Genomic DNA, 19,647 nt, shown 5'->3' on the forward strand with positions numbered 1-19,647 from the left:
CATAGGCTGTGGCAGACACTTATAAAATTATAGAGGCTACATGTCATGTGTGTAGCCTTCTATAGAAAATATAGGCTGTGGAAGACACTTAGAGACTAACATGTCATGGGTGTAGCCTTCTAGAGGAAAAATAGGCTGTGGAAGACACTTAGAGACTAACATATCATGGGTGTAGCCTTCTAGAGGAAATATAGGCTGTGTAAGACACTTAGTGGCTTACATGTCATGGGTGTAGCCTTCTATAGATAATATAAGCTGTGAAAGACACTCAGAGGCTTAAATGTCATGGTTATAGCCTTCTATACGAAATATAGCCCGTGGAAACACTTAGAGGCTTACATGTTATGGGTGTAGCCTTCTATAGATAATATAGGCAGTGGAAGATGCTTAGAGGCTAATATGTCATTGTTGTAGCCTCCTATAGACCATATAGGCTGTGGAAGACACTAAGAGGCTAACATGTCATGGGTGTAGCCTCCTATAAGTAATATAAGCTGTGGAAGACACATAGAGGCTAACATGTCTTGGGTGTAGACTCTGACGGACCATATGGCCTTTGGAAACACTTAGAGGCTAACATACCATGGATGTAGCCTCCTATATTTAATATAGGCTGTGGAAAACAGTTAGAGGCTAACATGTCACGGGAGTATCCTCCTATAGGCCATATAGGCTGTGGATGACACTTAGAGGCTAACATGTCATGAGTGTAGTCTCCTATAGGTAATATAGGCTGTGGATGACACTTAGAGGCTAACATGTCATCCGTGTAACCTCCTATAGGTAATTTAGGCTGTGGATGACACTTAGAGGCTAACATGTCATGGGTGTAGTCTCCTCTAGGTAATATAGGCTGTGGATGACACTTAGAGGCTAACATGTCATGGGTGTAGTCTCCTCTAGGTAATATAGGCTGTGGATGACACTTAGAGGCTAACATGTCATCGGTGCAGCCTCTTATATGTAATATAAGCTGTGAAGACACTTAGAGGCTAACATATCATCGGTGTAGCCTCCTATAGGTAATATAGGCTGTGGATGACACTTTGAGGCTAACATGTCATCCGTGTAACCTCCTATAGGTAATTTAGGCTGTGGATGACACTTAGAGGCTAACATGTCATCGGTGTAGCCTCCTATAGGTAATATAGGCTGTGGATGACACTAAGAGAATAACATATCAATATCATTGGTGTAGCCTCCTATAGGTAATATAGGCTGTGGATGATACTTAGAGGCTAACATGTCATCGGTGCAGCCTCCTATAGGTAATATAGGCTGTGGATGACACTTCAAGACCAACATGTCATCAGTGCAGCCTCTTAAAGTTAATATAAGCTGTGGAAGACACTTATTTTAGAGGCTAACATATTATCAGTGTAGACTTCTATATGTAATATATAACATGTCTTCAGTGTAGCCTCCTACAGTTAATAAAGGCTGTGGAAGACACTAAGAGGTCTACATGTCATGGGTGTAGCCTCCTATAGACCATAACGGCTGTGGAAGACACTAGGAGGCTAACATATCATGGGTGTAGCCTTTAATAGACCATATAGGCTTTGGAAGATACTTAGAGGTTAACATGTCATGGGTGTAGCCTTCTATACGTAATATAAGCTGTGGATGACACTTAGAGGCTTACATGTCATGGGTGTAGCCAACTATAGATAATATAGCCTGTGGACAACACGTAGTAGCTAAAATGTCATGGGTGTAGCCTCCTATACTTAATAAAGCCTGTGGAAGACACATAGAGGCTAACATGTCATGGGTGTAGACTCATATAGGCCATATAGGCTATCCATTACACTTAGGGGCTAACATGTCATGGGTGTAGCCTCCAATAGGTAATATAGGCTGTGGAAGACACTTAAAGGCTCACATGTCATGGGTGTAGCATCCTATAGGTCATATAGACTGTGAAAGACACTTAGAGGCTAACATGTCATGGGTGTAGCCTCCTATGGACCATATAGGCTGTGGAAGACACTTAGAGGCTAGCATGTCATGGATGTAGCCTTCTATAGGTCATATAGTCTGTGGAATTCACTTAGAGGCTAACATGTCATTTGAGAAAGTCTCATATACAAAATAAAAGCTTTGGAAGACACTTAGAAATTAAGATTGATAAGTTGACAACAATTTTCCTTCATTCTTACTTCACCTCAATCACAGTTATACAAAACGCAACATTATGGGCTAACTTCATATTGACAAACTGATAAATGAAAGAAAAAACAGACAGTCAAATTTGAATAAGTTTGTCTGTATGCAATAAGTGTGCCTTAATTTATTGAAACTGTACCACCGCAATAATTATGGATAATTCAATTTTTACATATATAGCAACATATGCCCCTGTAATGCCCATTTATTAATTTCAGTAACTTGTTGATAAGATAGTCATATCGGTGCCCATATATATCTATCACCTAAATCTGGTGATCATCTTTCACATGACTACAGTTCATAAATTAGAATAGGTTTAATAAGTCAACTATAATATTAAAAGATTTAAAGTGACAGAAATGGCATCCAATTTTGAGAATTCAATTAACAGAGGATCAGATTTGTTCTTTGACTTTTCCTGCTTTACCTGTCAGGAAAATGATATAAACAGGGAGGCTGAATTTTACTGTGAGCAATGTTCTAAATTGTATTGTTGTGAATGTGTGGAATTCCATAACATATTTTATAAAAAGAATGTGACTTTGGGGAAAGAAACCATCAGCCAGTGGCCTGTTTCCCATGCATCTTTGGATGTTTTAGAGCAATGTCAGGAGCACAAGAAAGAACTGGCAGCATTCTGTGAGAGTCACAGTGAGTTGCTGTGTCATCTGTGCCATATCTACAATCATCAGTAAGTACAGCTGTAATTTATACAGTTTTATTTTCTGTTTGGTAAGATTTCAAATAAAGGACACATATGAGGCCATTCTTTTTAAAAACACCTTCTGCATTTATAGCATATTCTTTCTTGCAGAAAATGCAGCCATGTGTTTAATAATAGTCCTAGCTGATAAAGTGACAACTCTACACAAAAATGATGAGTTTAAGCAAATCTCAGCAAATCTTGACACATTACATGAACAGTTGATTCAGAAGAAAAATGACTTAAAAGAAAAAATGAAGTCTCTTGAAGATAACTGCTTTATACAATTCTGGAAGAAATCATTAATCTACGCAAGGCAATAAATGCTTCTTTGGATGAACTGGAGAAGAATACTATCAAGGAGTTGGACACATTATTGGTCACCATGGGGACTTCTATTCAAACTGACATTGATCACTGCACTGAGTCTATCAAACAGATGACACATTTACAAGATGATTGGCAGAACATCAATGAAAAAGGTGAAACGATCCATTTGATCATGTATTTAAAATACCTTGACCAATCTTTTAAAACTGAAGCAGTTTTAAAAAGAAATGAAAGCAAAGAATGAGGTGACATTGACCTTTAATCCTGCTACATTAATCCAACAAAGGAGATTCTTAATTTATAATTTATTATTTGTAGCTCATACCATTTCAAGCAGACATTTATGACAATTATCGGCTAATTAAAAGTTAAAAAGAACAACAAAACTTTTAACCGAAATCAACTGATCTACATGTTCTCTGTGCTTCAGAGTTTTTATCCGAAAATCAATACACATATCAGTACACGCATGCTTTCGAACCATGGGTATGGCGTGACATTGTACATTGGTGCATAATTTTCGCGCGCTTTTGTCGGGACAAAGAAAATACACGATGCTAGAATTTGTAAATGTCTCGTTAACATTTAACAATCGGTAGTGTGTTTCGGATTACAAATTATTATTCTCATTTGGGAATAAAACAAAACATTTATATTTGTTTTATATTTACAATGATTTCAATATTAATTTTGATAAAACCCTTTACGCGGCGAAAAAATGTTTTTATAATATTATGCATGAAAAGCACGATTACCAGGAGGATTACACCCGGTTGCTATTATCAGTCTCTTAAGTAACTGGCCACGATTTTATCGTGAAGGAGATCACTGTCTGGACCAATTCGTGCGGTAGGTATTAAAAGCCATAAAACTGCAATAAACCGATTAAATTATCGATTTATAGTGACACGGGAGTTTTCATGCATAACTGATTCACAACTGTTCCCATCTTAAGTGCGTTGGGGCCATACAACGCGCATTGTGTAAACAATGAATCATGAGAATGATTCTTTTTCATTGACTTGATTCTGATGATGATGATATTGATGATGATTAGAAAGATGAATAGAATATTTTTTGAATGAAAATGTTGTCTTATAGCTGATTTTAGAAAGGAAGAAATAAAATTATTTTAAGTCTTTACATTGTTAAGTACATGTACACATATTTACCATTTTGTTTATACAAAAAATTGAACAGTTGGCCATGCACTCATCAACTCCAGACTCCCTATGACCCAACCCCCTCTTGAGAGGCCACCCCGCTTAAGCAGCCAATTTGGCTGTTTCTCTTGACTGGCTGCTTAAGAGGGGTTGGACTGTATATATAATAATATGAAACCATACAACTGAAGCATAATCAACATGACATTCTATCATACATGCCAGAAATTTTCAGGTCCAAACCGGAGGTGTAGCGGTCCATTTTTTCCCCCGGCCAGTTTTTCCCCGGGGAAAAATTGGCCTAGGCCATTTTTTCCCCGGGGAAAGATTGGCCTAGGCCGTTTTTTCCCCCAGGGAAAAAATGGCCCAGGCCAATATTTCCCCCCCTTGGCCAAATTTTCCCCCTACTTAAAGAATTAATTGCAACATGACTCTTGGCACTTTTTTCGCCCCGCGGCCAATCTTTCCCCCCTCCCTTCCTAAGAATTAATAGCAACATGACTCTTAATTTTTTTTTCTTCCCTTCGCCAATTTCCCCCTCCTTCTACTTAAAGAATTAATAGCAACATGACTCTTGGCCATTTTTCTCCCCTCGGCCAATTCCCCCCTCGCCCCCCAAAGTAATTGTCAAAAGATAAAATTAAGTGTAAAAGTGGTCTTTGGAACGAAACCAAATGGTAGGGGTGAAAAACTGGCCAAGGGGGAAAAATGGCCTAAAAGTGAATGAACAAGAGGGTCCTGTATCGCTCACCTGAAACTCCTTCTAGATTGCAAACAAACATTTTGTATGATTTGACTTAGTTGTAACCTAGCTTTTGCCTGCACATGACCAACTTCCAAACTCAGGTAATGATTTGATAGAGATGGACATTGTGATCCATTTTTATGAAGATCAGGAAGAAAATATGACATCTAGAGAGTTAACGAAAGTTTTCTATAATTTGACCTAATGACCTAGTTTTTGACTACCTATCACCTACATTCAAACTCAACCTATATTTCATTGAGATGAAGGTTCTGACCAATTTTCATGAAGATTGGTATGAAAAGTGACCTCTGGAGTGTTAACTAACCGTTTCTGTGATTTGGTCTGGTGACCTAGTTTTGGAACACACATGACCCACTTTCCCTAACTTAACCTAGATTTCATTGAGATGACCAATTGTCAGGGGGGGGGGGGGGAATTTGCAGAAAGGTGAAGAAAAAATGTAAAATAGAAGTAAAATAAAAGATAAGGGGGTTGAGGCAGTTTAAGCAACTCTCAATCAAATTCTGTTGTTAAAACTACTTTTATATGTTAAGGGGGAAAAACTTGCCATGGGGGGAAAAACTGTCTGAAAGTGAAGAATAAATGTAAAAGATAAGTAAGATAAAAGATAAGGGGGTGGAGGCAGTTTTAGCAACTCTCGATCAAATTCTGTTGTTAAAACTACTTGTACATGGTAGGGGGGAAAAACTGGCCAGGGGAGAACAACTGGAAGAAAAGTGAAATATAAATGTAAAAGATAAGTAAAATAAAAGATAAGGGTGTGGAGGCAGTTTTAGCAACTCTCAATCAAACTCTGATATTAAAACTACTTTCACATGTTAGGGGGGAAAAACTGGCCAGGGGGGAAAAACTGGACGAAAGGTGTAGACGAAAAGATATATTAAATGAAAAATCAGGGGGGGAAGAATTGGACTAGGGGGGGAAGAATTGGCCTAGGCCACTTTTTCCCCGGGGAAAAATGGACTAGTCCCTTTTTTCCCCGGGGAAAAAGTGGCCAGGGGGGAAAAATGGCCTGTTACACCGGGACATTCCGTTAAAAATGTTGGGACGCGGGACACCTAAAACGATCAATCATGCCACCTTTACTGCAGTCATTAATCAGTATATTACTTACAAAGCCTCATTATTTCTGACAAATAGTGAAAATAAATGTGTTTAAGAAATTCATGAACACAGACGTTTCTCCATTTTCCGGAAGCAAACACACATGTGCACTATGCGGATGAATCCATAACGTCAAATATGGGACATGCTTCTATTTTAGTTCAATTTGGGACAAGGGCATGCGTAATCGTCCTACCTGATGTGCGCGCATCGAGCACTGTTTTTATTCATCCAATCATCAATTAACTCTAAATTTAGATTGATGCAATATGTACAAATTATTTTCTTAAAATTTGTCAAAAACAAAAGTAAATTTATGTGAAACATCAATGTGAATCGGTTAGCGCTGAATTTGTTTGAAATACAAAACTGGTGTTTTGACAGGTTTTTAAGCCTTAGGTGGTGTAATACACAGAATACCGCGTAATAGTATCTTCGGACTTAATTTTGGCCATGAAATGCAAAAAAAGTCTGCTTTTAATTCACTACGAAGCATGTCTCGCTAGCAATTAGCGACCCCTATCATAAAAACACAATGGTGTGAACGCCCGATAAAATCAATAATTTGCAGATCAATCGCTGATAAGGTGTCAAGAACAACACTGGATCACTCGACAAGTAGATATGGTTTGTTAATTGGGGGCAATAAAGGGATTAGCGATGGTAATTTAAGCCAGACGGAGCTTGAATAGCGAATATTATTGTGACCTTATAGAACTAAGTCGTTTCTTACGAATGTCGGGACAAATTGTGTCACATCGGGACACCGGGACAAACACCCCAAAAGCAGGACTGTCCCGCCAAGATCGGGATGTCTGGCATGTATGCATTCTATGGTCAAGCTAAGCACACAATGACAATTTTGGGCATACAAGTATCTTAGGTACTTTAAGGTTACCTGTGAATCTACAGTCACGGTAGTCTTATAATAATTTGCTACTAAAAATAGAGATTTGTTAGAGATTTTTCAAGGGAAGTAATTTATATAATTATAAATCTCAGATTATATATTTCCTTACTAAGAATTTAAGTTCTTTTCACAGTTACTGTACAGATTTTGTATTTTGTTTATTTATAACTTAAATGATTGCTTTGTTAAAGTTTTTTGTAATGATATAACTATCATTTCTTTCCTGTACTAATTTGTGAATGGTTGGTTTCATTACTTACCTGTGGACTTATACATAGATACATGATGAACTGTGGCTATGATCTCTTTGATAAACCACATGCCTTGGTAGTCAGCGATGTATGACTTGGTCATTTTTGACTGTCTACAGACCCCCCCCCCCCACGCGGTAGGATGGCACATAGCAGTTGAACTGTCCGTCTGTCTTTCTGTCTGTCAGTCGTCGGTCCGAAAACTTTAAACATCGGCCATAATTTTTGCAATATTGAAGATAGCAACTTGATATTTGGCATGTATGTGTATCTCATGAAGCTGTACACTCAGATGAGTGGTGAAAGATCAAGGTCATCCTTCAATGTTAAAGGTCAAAAAACAAAATCCAACGGAAGTAATAATCTTTAAAGGGAGATGATTTCTATACCTGCCAAATGATAAATAGAAATTTTATTTCAAAGCGGCGCAATAGGGGGCATTGTGTTTCTGAAGAACACATCTCTTGTCTAAACAAAATTTTATTGAGAACAACTATACTGACTTACCATGGTAGTTTCTGAGAAAAATATGTATAGAGTTACTTTGCAATAAAAATCTTTAATATATATAAACGCTGCAACCCTTGGTGTGTGTCCAGTTCTGAAACCCCGTGACGTAGTGGATATGGTGGCCCCCAGAGACCAGGAGGTCACAGATAAGATCCCCAGAGTTGAAAACATCTTTAGATCTATCCCATAGATCCCAAGTTCTTGTCCTATCCAGGAAACAGACTGGAGAGCACTTCAAAAAGACTTACGCTTTTGATGCAATTGAACAAAAATAAATAGGTTTTAACTAACCTTCAGTATGATTCGAAAATTTGTGTTGAGGACATAAATACAATGCTTGAAACTAATTACTTAATTTCTTGCCTTGTTTTTTCAGAAAAAGAATTTATCCATTTTGCTAAATTGTTTATAACCTTGTGACACCAATGGCGAGACCATGTGTAAAATGCCAAAATGTGTATAAGACTTCTGTACAATTTCACATACCAAATAAAGCATTTTAAAACATAATTGTTTCAGAGTAATTATTTTACTAATAGTTTATAGTAAAAATCATACAGTAATAGAATGTCTAAGTTAAAACAAGAGATGTGTTTGTCAGAAAGACAATGCCCCTTAATGCGCCGCTTTGATTTTTGTTTGTATCTTTGACCTTGAAGGATGATCTTTACCTTGACCTTTCACCACTCAAAATGTGCAGCTCCACAAGATACACGTGCATGCCAAATATCAAGTTGCCATCATCAATATTGCAAAAGTTATGACCAAGGTTAAAGTTTTGGGACAAATACAATGACAGACAGACAGACACATACAATGACAGACACACAGGCCAAAAACAATAAACCCCCGATCATTCGATCCGGGGGCATAAAAAAGGGTTTAAAATTAGTAATGTCTAAAGTATGAGGATACTAAATTGCATATGAGCAACTTCATATTATAATAAACAATACAGTCCACTCTCGTTATCTCGAAGTCTGCGGGAACAAGAAAAAATATCGAGATAACGAGAGTTTGAAATATCCGATTAGGCGTATTCAAAGAGAAAATAAGACGAAAATTGACCCTGTTTTTAACATCTTTATACATGCTAAGTGGTCTTACTAAAGCCGTCACCGTGTGGCATAATAATCTTTAACTGATATATACGCGTTTTTACGAGGCACGATTAATTTTGCTATTTAAATGCTTAAAATGACGTTTTAAGTATTACAGAATTGCATGAACACATTCGGTTATAATTTTTCTAAACTGCCGAGTAAACATCCGTTAATGTAGCTATTTAAAGTTATGATGCAATTGACGTTTCATCAACACGAATTTGCGACGGTTTATATACGCAAAAATATAACTCCATTCATTTTGGAATGTTGTTTGTAAAAAACAATTAATCTTTCGGCCTTTCGGCAGGCTGTGTATTAATTGCAGTTAATTGATGTTAATGTGACAGTTAAAGTGACAGGCCTGACTCAGGTGTTACCAGTAATGGCTAACGACATTACACACGTATGAACATTGATGCAATTAACGGATCAATTTCCTACCGCACAGTATCGGGAGCAGCCGGGCGAAGCGGGACGGTGAAGTATCAAAGAAATTTTTTTGCACCTTTTGCCGACAATGGAACAGTTATTCGCACTTCGAGATAAACCACAGTAAATACATGTCAAATCGGGACTCGGGACAAAATTTTATATCGAGATATCGAATTATTCGACATAACGAAAATCGAGATATGTGATGTTTATTTATATAGATAAAGAAGGAAAAAAAGTTGGGACATTGAGCTTACTTCGACATATCGAGGATATCCGATGTCGAGATAACGAGAGTGGACTGTACCTGTAAGTTTGAATCCCGTATATCTATGCAGTAGTAATACCAGTGTATCTATGCAGTAATAATACAAGTATATCTATGCAGTAATAATACCGCATAATTGATTTTGTCAAAGTGATAGTGTTGAAAAAATCTTAATCATTGAAGCTAGCAACTATTTGTTGCAATCAATGGCAAACTGGAACTGGGTATAATTCTTTAGCCATCCAGAAAAGAAATCATGCAGTCATATGTTCTTGTGCAAAGCTTTAATGGTAGGCAAGTCCAGAAGACTTGATGGGATAACAATAATTATTGATGTTGTAACAAGAAAACAGAACATCACTGATCAAGGCTATGTTTCACAGTTTGCTTCCCGTTAATTATATCTCTGCAGTAATAATAACCAAGCTTAATTGCAGCTGAATGCCTTCTTGAGCATTGCCTTAATTGAAAGAACTTCATTAAATAAAGGCATTCAATTAGCCAGACGCTGTAACCGTAGCCACATCAATATTTGGTGTTTGTTGCTAACAAAGTGTAAAATAAACAAAGTGGATATGGCGACTCTTGGTTGTCAGACGCTTCATTACTTGCCGGCAAGTTTCCCCACATTTGCCAAGAAATGAGATATAAATAAATCTAATTGATTAGGGATCAGATATTATGGTTTTCCATGCCAATCATTTCTACCATCTAAGGCATGCTGAAAAAAAATCCTGGGTAGATTAATCTGTGATCTCTTTCCCAAGATAGACAAGACAAGACAAGACAAGACAATTTATTTTGTAAATAAAGGCCACCGGCCCAAAATACAATACACAGACATGTCATATTTAACATGCATGAGTTGTGAATAGTTTTATGTTTAAACTTTTCGCATTAACATATATATAAATAATACAATTTTCTTCAATGTCAGATCATTTTTTGTTTTCATCAGATTAATAAAATCTATTTCTTCTCTGTTTCCTGTATACCAAGAAAAAAGGTGAATGTTACGTTCTTCGTGAAATTTAGAACAATAAAAAAATACATGAAATTCGTTTTCAATGACACGTGTGTTTTCTACATTTAGACAATGTATACAATATCGAAGACCATGCTCTATACCAAGATGTCGTCCAGTTTCAATAAGAAACTTGTGGTTGGAACATCTGAACTTTGCAAATGCTTTTCTATAAAAGAATGGTATTTTAAGCGAAAGATATTTTTCTGGTTCAAGCAATGATTTATACATTCTATATGTTTCACATCTAGACGAGTCGAATAAACTCCCTGACCATTTTTGCGTGTTACAACAAATAAGGCGATCTTTAAACAGTTGTAAAAATACATCAACATTGCCAACATCTTGATACACCCAGACATAACCAAATCCATAATTAAATAACAGATTTTTTACAGAAGTAGCCCAATTTGTCCTTCCGATTTCATCCTGGCGTTTTAACATATTATAACAATTTTTTGGATATCTATGCAATGGCATATGAATAAGTTTACACCAGTATTTAACACACTTGAAATGATATTCTACACATAATTCTAATCTACCAACCTCCCCTAGGGCCATGCAATTGTTTGTTGACCTATTCAAACCAATAAAATCTTTGCAAAATTGAGCCTGGACTTGTTCTATATTTTCAGAAAGGGTATGACCCCAAATTTCAGCCCCGTATAAAAGGATCGGCTTAACCATTGAATCAAAAAGTTTAAAATACTCTTGAATGTCAAATTTTCCAAAATAGCCTTGGTAACTTTTTATGGCATTAATAGATTTTTTTGCTTGCATTGCCAACTTAGCTTTAGCCTTGGACCAACTTAATTTAGGAGTAAACAGTAGACCCATGTACTTGTACACTGACGTGACATTTACATGCTTTCCATTATAGAACCAATTTTCATATGACCGCAATGGGCCACCATTTCTAAATACAATTATTTCGGTTTTCTTTTCATTAACAGTCATGCCACTCATTCGACAAAAATCAGAAATACTATTTAATTGACGCTGTAGTTCAATAGCCGTTTCAGAGCAACTCGCAACATCATCGGCAAATAATATACATTGTATATTTGGTATGTCATCCGTAATAAAAATTCCTTGATGACCCTGGTCACGCAGGTAAAGGGATTACTCATTTATGAATAAATAAAAATGATCGTGCTAGTTACGTCCCCTTGTCTTGTGCCAATGTTACACCTAAAATCAGTGGTAACATTGTTATTTATTACTCGCACGCGACTCCGTAAATTAGAGTACATAGAGACAAGGACATTATAAAGTTTTCCTTTTAAACCTATTTTCTGCATTATGTCAAATAGTTTATGGTGCAATATACCATCATAAGCCCTTTGAAAATCAACGTATAATACATAAAACCTTCCTCCTGGCTTAGTTATATATTTTTGTACCATGCTTTGTAATACGAATATGTTATCAATTGTATAATAACCTTTCCGAAAACCTGATTGCGACTCATCTAGTTTGCCAAATTCTTCGGCCCAAGTACACAATCGTGAATTAACAATATTTCCAAATATTTTATACATTACATTTATTCAAGAAATACCTCTATAATTTGTCGGTTCCAGTTTAGAACCGTATTTGTGTAAGGGAACAATAATGCTTTCGCTCCACATGTCAGGAAAAACACCTGTATTAAGAATATGATTAAAAAGAGAGCAAAATACTGGACATATAACATTAGCCGTGTTTTTATAAAACTCTGCCCCTATACCATCAAACCCCTGCGCCCTTCCCATTTTTAATTTATTAATACTTCTCATTATTTCTTCTTGTGTGATAGGACTATTTAGAACTAAATCATATTCAGGTAATGCAGCTTCTTCAGAAGTTGCAATCATGAGCATATTTTCTCGATATAATAAGTGATTAAAATAATTTAACCAATCACTTTGTTTGATTTGTTGCTGATAACTACAATGTGAAGCTTTTTTTATAATTTGCACTTTCAATTGTTTGCCAAAATAAATTTGGATTACTACGTGCTTGGCATAGCCTATTTCTCATATTGTGTTGGAAAATATCCTTCTTGTTTTTACACATTTCTTTAAAATTTCTTTTTTCGTTTATGTAAATTTGCAAATCCCCCCTTGAGCTTGTGACCCGGAATTTTCTCAAAGCTTTATATTTACAATATTTCAAATTATCACATTCATTATCCCACCATGGTGTATCTTGCCGTTCATAAACGTTACGTTGTTTGGTTCTATTATGGACTTTCATGTTTTCTGCAGCAGTTTTATAAAGTGATACTATTGTTTGAAGAGCCTGGTTCATATCTACAGTAATTTGATGAAAAATGTTGTCTTTGCATAAGTTATACATATTAACAAAAGTCTCAATAAATCTATCCCTAAGCGTATCATTCCATTTAAATTTATCAAGTTTAATATTATCATCAGTGATGTTACTTTGAATGCTACGGGAAGAAGGTAAATCAACATTCCTGTTGCTATTTTTTCTATGAAAAATCATAGTAGCGCATATAGGGAAATGGTCAGATTCATCAAAGGATAAAATATTAAACTTCGTAACAAATTGAAATAAATCAGTTGAAATAATGTGATAATCAACTAAACTAGCTCCATTTTGTGTAATGCATGTAAACTCACCATCAGGGTCACCAGTAACACGCCCATTGAGTATATGAATTCCATGAGCACAGCAGAGTTCTAATAAAGTATGCCCGAATGAATTATAAATATTATCCTTATTATTTCTCGGCATCTCAAAATCATCTGTAGTGTTACGTCTACCTCTGAATTAAAAATAAAGTCAATGTTATCTGCAGGAATGTAGTCCAGCATAGTTTTAGTCCTAGCATTTAGATCACCTGCAAGATATAACATACAATCGGGATATATATTTTTTAACAATAAGAGCTTTTCGTCGATATAAGTAATTCCGTTTGTATCATCTCTGTGTTCGTATATCGGTGACCCTTCTGGCGAGACATATGCAATGTACAAAATAATATCAGATGGACAATTGAAACAGCTCACTTTCAAATAAAGTACAACACAATCAATAAAATCCGAACAAATTCGTGTAACTAAGCCATCTTTTGTTAAGTGACTTTTTACAAAAACTGAAATACCTCCACTATTACGTAAAGCATTATTTTGCCTAACTCTGACATTATCAAAGCAACAATATCCTTCTAATAAATCATTAAACTGTCCGCTAATATCTCCCCACGCCTCTAGTAAACCTAGAATATCGAAATTTGTTAAGACATTTAAAACAGAACAGTTATTTACAAACTTAGATACTGGATTACTGTCCTCCACAGTACATTATTACCTTTAGTTTGACCTTCATTCTATTTCTAAGACCGTTCCGATGAAGCTGTTGAACACATTTTATTGTTTAATTCAAACAGAAGCTATATATATACATAAAAGGTAACAAATGTAGCCTTTAAGACCCAAAGTCTTCTTTACTTTCAATATAAATATTAAATATAACCTCATATTATACAAAAGTCATCATTTTTGTTCCAAGTACTGGTACATGCTCACAAAGCCATATGTAATAACATTAAAGTTTTGTTGTATTCGTTTTTTAAGTAATCACGTTTAGTTGGCAGGATAATTCAAAGGCAGAGATTCCATTTATATTGTAGTTAGTAATAAGTTTGGTTTGTGATTAATTTTGGGGTACAAAATGTGGTTTTAATAGCTCTCAAACTTGTTAAAACCATTCTTGTAATTGACCGTTTCAAGGCGTTGATCCAAATTTTAACAAGGGCTGTTTGTAAAACATGCATGCCCCCCTATATGGGCTATAAGTTGTAGTAGCAGCCATTGTGTGAATACGTTTTTTGTCACTGAATACGTTTTTTGTCACTGTGAATGGTGGTGGTGGTGGTGGTGGTGGTGGTGGTGGTGGTGGTGGTGGTGGTGGTGGTGGTGGTGGTGTGGTGGGTGGTGGAAGAAATAGTAGTAGTAGTTGTAGTAGTAGTAGTAGTAGTAGTAGTAGTAGTAGTAGTAGTAGTAGTAGTAGTAGTAGTAGTAGTAGTAGAAGTAGTAGTAGTAATAGAGTAATAGTAGTAGTAGGTGGTGGTGGTGTTAGCAAAAGAAATAGTAGTAGTAGTAGAGCAGTAGTCGAAGTAGTAGTAGTAGTAGTAGTAGTAGTAGTAGTAGTAGTAGTAGTCGTAGTAGTAGTCGTAGACGTAGTAGTAGTAATAGAGTAATAGTAGTCGTAGGTGGTGGTGGTGTTAGCAAAAGAATAGTAGTAGTAGTAGAGCAGTAGTAGAAGTAGTAGTAGTAGTAGTAGTAGTAGTAGTAGTAGTAGTAGTAGTAGTAGTAGTAGTAGTAGTAGTAGTAGTAGTAGTAGTAGTAGAAGTAGTAGTAGTAGTAGTAGTAGCAGCAGCAGCAGCAGCAGCAGCAGTAGTAGCAGTAGTAGTAGTAGTAGTAGAAATTGTAGTAGTAGTAGTAGTAGTAGTAGTAGTATGCATTACAAAAATGCAGTTAGCCTTACATTTGGTAAAATTTAAATATATTACAAGGGAGGCAAATCTGTAACAATAAATTTAAACTTATTGCATTTGTTTCCCCTGTAGTGTATTACCTCCCCTGTCCTGCTTATATTTATATTTATCAACAAAATTAAACATTAACACAATATTTAATATACAAAATATACAAAAAATCTCATATTCTGTTAATATTTTTACTGATCCACTGTATTTTACTAAAAGGATGATGTTTCATTGGACTGATAATTATAGATTTAGGATTACAGACCAGTTGCTTCAGTAATATTGTTCAGAGTGTGCCCTGTTGGCCGTGTATGCATTCTAAAATTATCATTCAAAAAACCATTTTACTATTTCCAGTCACTGTGACCTTGACCTTTGACCTAGTGACCTCAAAATCAATAAGGGTCATCTGCTAGTCATGATCAATGTACCTATGAAGTTTCATGATCCTAGGCACAAGCGTTCTTGAGTTATCGTCTGACAACCACCTGGTGGACGGACAGACCGACCGACAGACCGACATGAGCAAAGCAATATACCCCCTCTTCTTTGAAGGGGGGCATAATAATTGTATGCTTAGAATTGGTGCTATTTTATTAAAATAAAAATAATATTGAGTAATTTTTCTCCTGATAGACTTTCTGGAGTTTCATAGTATGCTCTGTAAATTTTACATCATATCAATGGCATCTATATCCTTTTTAAAAAGAACCATATATTAAAAACACTTCTGCACATCTCAAGTAAGCTACCCACAAGACCAGCATTGGATTGAAGAAGAAACCTCATAATATGTGATTACCCACCTTGAACCAAAAAAAAATTGTTGCAAAGATTATACACTGATGATTTATATGTTTTTTTAGGTAGAAATTGAAAAAGTCATAATTGATATCTTTAATTTCAGCATTAAATAATAAATTTGACCCTGACTTTTTACCTAGGAACCTGGTTCTTAGCAAGTGATTTTCAGTACTCCTGTAATATATGTGAAGTTTTTTTTACTCCGAATCATGCTCACAACGCATGTTTTGAACTTTAACATGGAATTATGATCCTGATCTAATAGGTTTTGCACACAATGCTGTGTCAAACAATATCAGTCATTTGATTATCCATCCCTAGTTGGCAAATTGACCTTCAGTAAAAAAGGGTTTGGGGTTGATTTTGTTATCTTTTCTTTTGACTTGGAGCATAACCTTGAAACAACAAACCAGGTTCTTGCATGTAATTTGGTGGTATCATGTCTTATTTTGTCAAGTCTGTCAATTTATTTGGTAATCAATACACTTTTGACAAATTAATAAATGCAGTGAACAAAATTTCATGTTTCACCATGAACTTAGATCTAAGACCTTGGACCTGATATGCTTGATATTTCACAAAGCTTGTCATTTATACAAAGTATTTTTAAATCCATTCATGCAGGATAGATTTATATTTCAACATAAGTGTAAGCTGTTTATTTCTTATATTTTAACTTATTTTACCTATTTGTGACCTTGAGATTGGACTTAGGGGTCTACACCACTGAGACCCATCAAGTTTAATCTACTGCAAGTTAAAAATCCTTCCATGCTTCAAAAGGTATGCTTAAAACTTATATATATTGTCAAGATAAGCATTCTTATCAAGTTTCTTCAAGATTTAGTGAATGGCAGATATTGTGGCAAGCATCATTAAACAGTGGTTGACTGAACTTATCTCTCAAATTATCTCTCTCAAAACAGAGAATAAAGTTCTTCAAGATCGCATATCAAAGCTGATGCAAAAAAGGAACTACATGCTATTGAATCCAACAACAAAACCCAGAACAGCTGGCACAACTGCCTGCCACTGTCTGGCATAAAAAGAGGAACATTAAATCAACAGACGAAATTCCCCTAAAGGGATTAACAGCCATATGAGTAGAAATCCTGTTAAAAGGCATTGACACAGGGTAAGGAAACCATGCAACAATGATGAATTGACCTCTCACATCTGACACAGGGGCATTATTGTCCAATTTACAAGCTTGATCATTTGCAGAATAACGCCTTTGCACTCAGCTCAATTTGAAAATCTGTGGTAAAGCAGGAGTACATCCAAACCCTGTAGTGCTCACAAAACAACATGGTGAACTGATCTTTCGAAATAATGATCTTCTTCAAGCTGGGAAAATCAAAGGTGTCTGGACCTCTGAGATCATAATCATAATATCTACAACTTTGTGTAACCCTTATTGAAAGAAGCTCACATTACAAAAGATTCAAGTTAAAAACAAACTTTCACATCTCAAATATACAATACAACCTGATATCTCATCTCCTACAAAAATGGCCTAATCCGATTGGCTTAGAGCGATCACGTGCCTATGTATTTTCCAGTAGTCGGTTGAGATATATAGGATCTGGCACGAGTTGTCATATCATACCATATTTTAAACGAGTTCAGGAATTTTGTTAGTAAGTGAGCCTTTGGCGAGCTTACTAACGAATTTCCTGGACGAGTTTAATAAAATATGGTATGATATGACGAGTGTCAGATTTTTTTTATCACATGCTTTTAAATGAGCAAATTAAATAAATATTTACGCAAACATAAAGATAAATCCCGAATGTTGTTTACATTTCATGACGTCATTTGACGCTGCAACGTCATTTCAGCAAAATAACAAAATGCAATTGGTCAATAAACGAAAACTAAGCCAATGAAAACACTTAACAATGTTGTATTACACATGTGTAATATAAAAAAATATGTAATGGTTGTATTACATGGGAAACAAGGTATAGCATGTGATAAATAGTCGTTACACAGTTAGTAACTGATGGTGTATGGGATACACACCCTCAGTACTTTCATAACATACTTGAGCTTCACTCTCATATGGTATGAAATTACAGAGGGTGTATATCCCATACACCATCAGTTACTAACTGTGTAACTTAAATATTACTAATATAGCACAAGAACATAGTAGATGTTCCATGCTTGACTAAGCTGCTTTAAGCCTACACATTTGAGGCACATGACAAGATTAGGCTTATCTCTATGTTGACAGTCTGCTCAGGCAGCTTATTATTGTACATCATTTTGTTTCGCATAATCTTCAATTTTGGATTACGTTCATACTATAAATAGAGAATAATAGGTTAGTGTTGATTATAGATCAGGTTTATCATGCGAGGCTTAGAAAACAAAAAGCACGAGCCTTGGTGAGTGCTTTTTCGTTTTCGTACCGAGCATGATGAACCTGATCTATAATCAACACTAATCTATTATTCTATTTATCCCACTTTTTATTTAGTAAACCTTTTTATTTAAACAGAATTAGTTTAACTGGATAATTTTGCTGGATTTATGACGTCATTTCGTCGAAATATTAATGCATTTCCTGCCGTTGATTATAGATGATATTTAATCAACGGGGCTTTAATCAACCGAATTGGCTGTATAAGTGGGATAAAAAGTGATCCTTAGCAAATTTTGAGTAGTATATATTCCAATATCATCTACATAATGAGTTTATATATAATTGATTGTAACAATCTACAAAACACGTTAAATGGGTCTGTTATGTATGTAATTTGCATGAAACAATTACCTACAATCCTACATCACGCCACTTATTCACAAATCTGACCAAACATATATGTTCCTATTAGCTTATTTTGTTTAGTAACTTAAGCTGGCATTTACTCAAGAAGTTGCCTTTAATGTATCTTCCTGTGTTTGTTGGCATATCAGACATCTCTGTTTAGATCAAGTTTTTACTAATTGATCCTCTGGGAAGATGGGGCTTAATGCATGTGCGTAAACAAATGTACCAGATTTGCCTGCGCATTCTGCACAAGCTTATCATCAAAAACACTTGCTGCCTAAACAGGATTTTTTGCAAAGAATACACTTCCTTAAAAAAAATATCATAAAAGCTGAAAGTGTCATATCTAATTAGCCTGTGTGGACTGCAAAGGCTAATCTGAGGCGATATTTTAACCCTTTGCATGCTGGGAAATATGTCATCTGCTAAAATGTCGTCTGCTGAATTTCTAAAATAAGCATTTTCTTAGATTTTTTTCAAAGAATACTATCAGAATAGCAAACAGTTTGGATCCTGATGAGACGCCACGTTCTGTGGCGTCTCATCTGGATCCAAACTGTTTGCAAAGGCCTTTAAAATTCGGTTCCCGCACTGAAAGGGTTAAGGGCATACAATAAGCCCCATTTTTGCAGAGCAACGCTCAATTATATCTCAGGCAAACATAATTATGTGTAGTCCAGAAACAGTCTGCAGAAGTTTTTGTGATTTTTACAGTTTTTTTGTATTCTAACTTGTTTTATTTGCACATCTTAAGGATAGTGCAGCATCAGTCCTCTACTTGTTTCCATTCTATGTGTTGGTCACTAAATGGTGGTGACTTT

At 35.6% G+C, this 19,647-nt stretch overlaps 1 protein-coding gene across 1 annotated transcript in view; it reads right to left on the reverse strand.

The window, feature by feature from the left end:
- The window catches only part of LOC127865086 (metabotropic glutamate receptor 8-like), a 48,380-nt gene that overhangs the window by 23,391 nt on the left and 5,342 nt on the right, over positions 1-19,647 (reverse strand). The gene's annotated exons all lie outside the window — the stretch shown is intronic.

This window comes from Dreissena polymorpha, chromosome 1 (assembly GCF_020536995.1).
Source record: "Dreissena polymorpha isolate Duluth1 chromosome 1, UMN_Dpol_1.0, whole genome shotgun sequence".
NCBI classification, from domain to species: Eukaryota; Metazoa; Mollusca; class Bivalvia; order Myida; family Dreissenidae; genus Dreissena; species Dreissena polymorpha.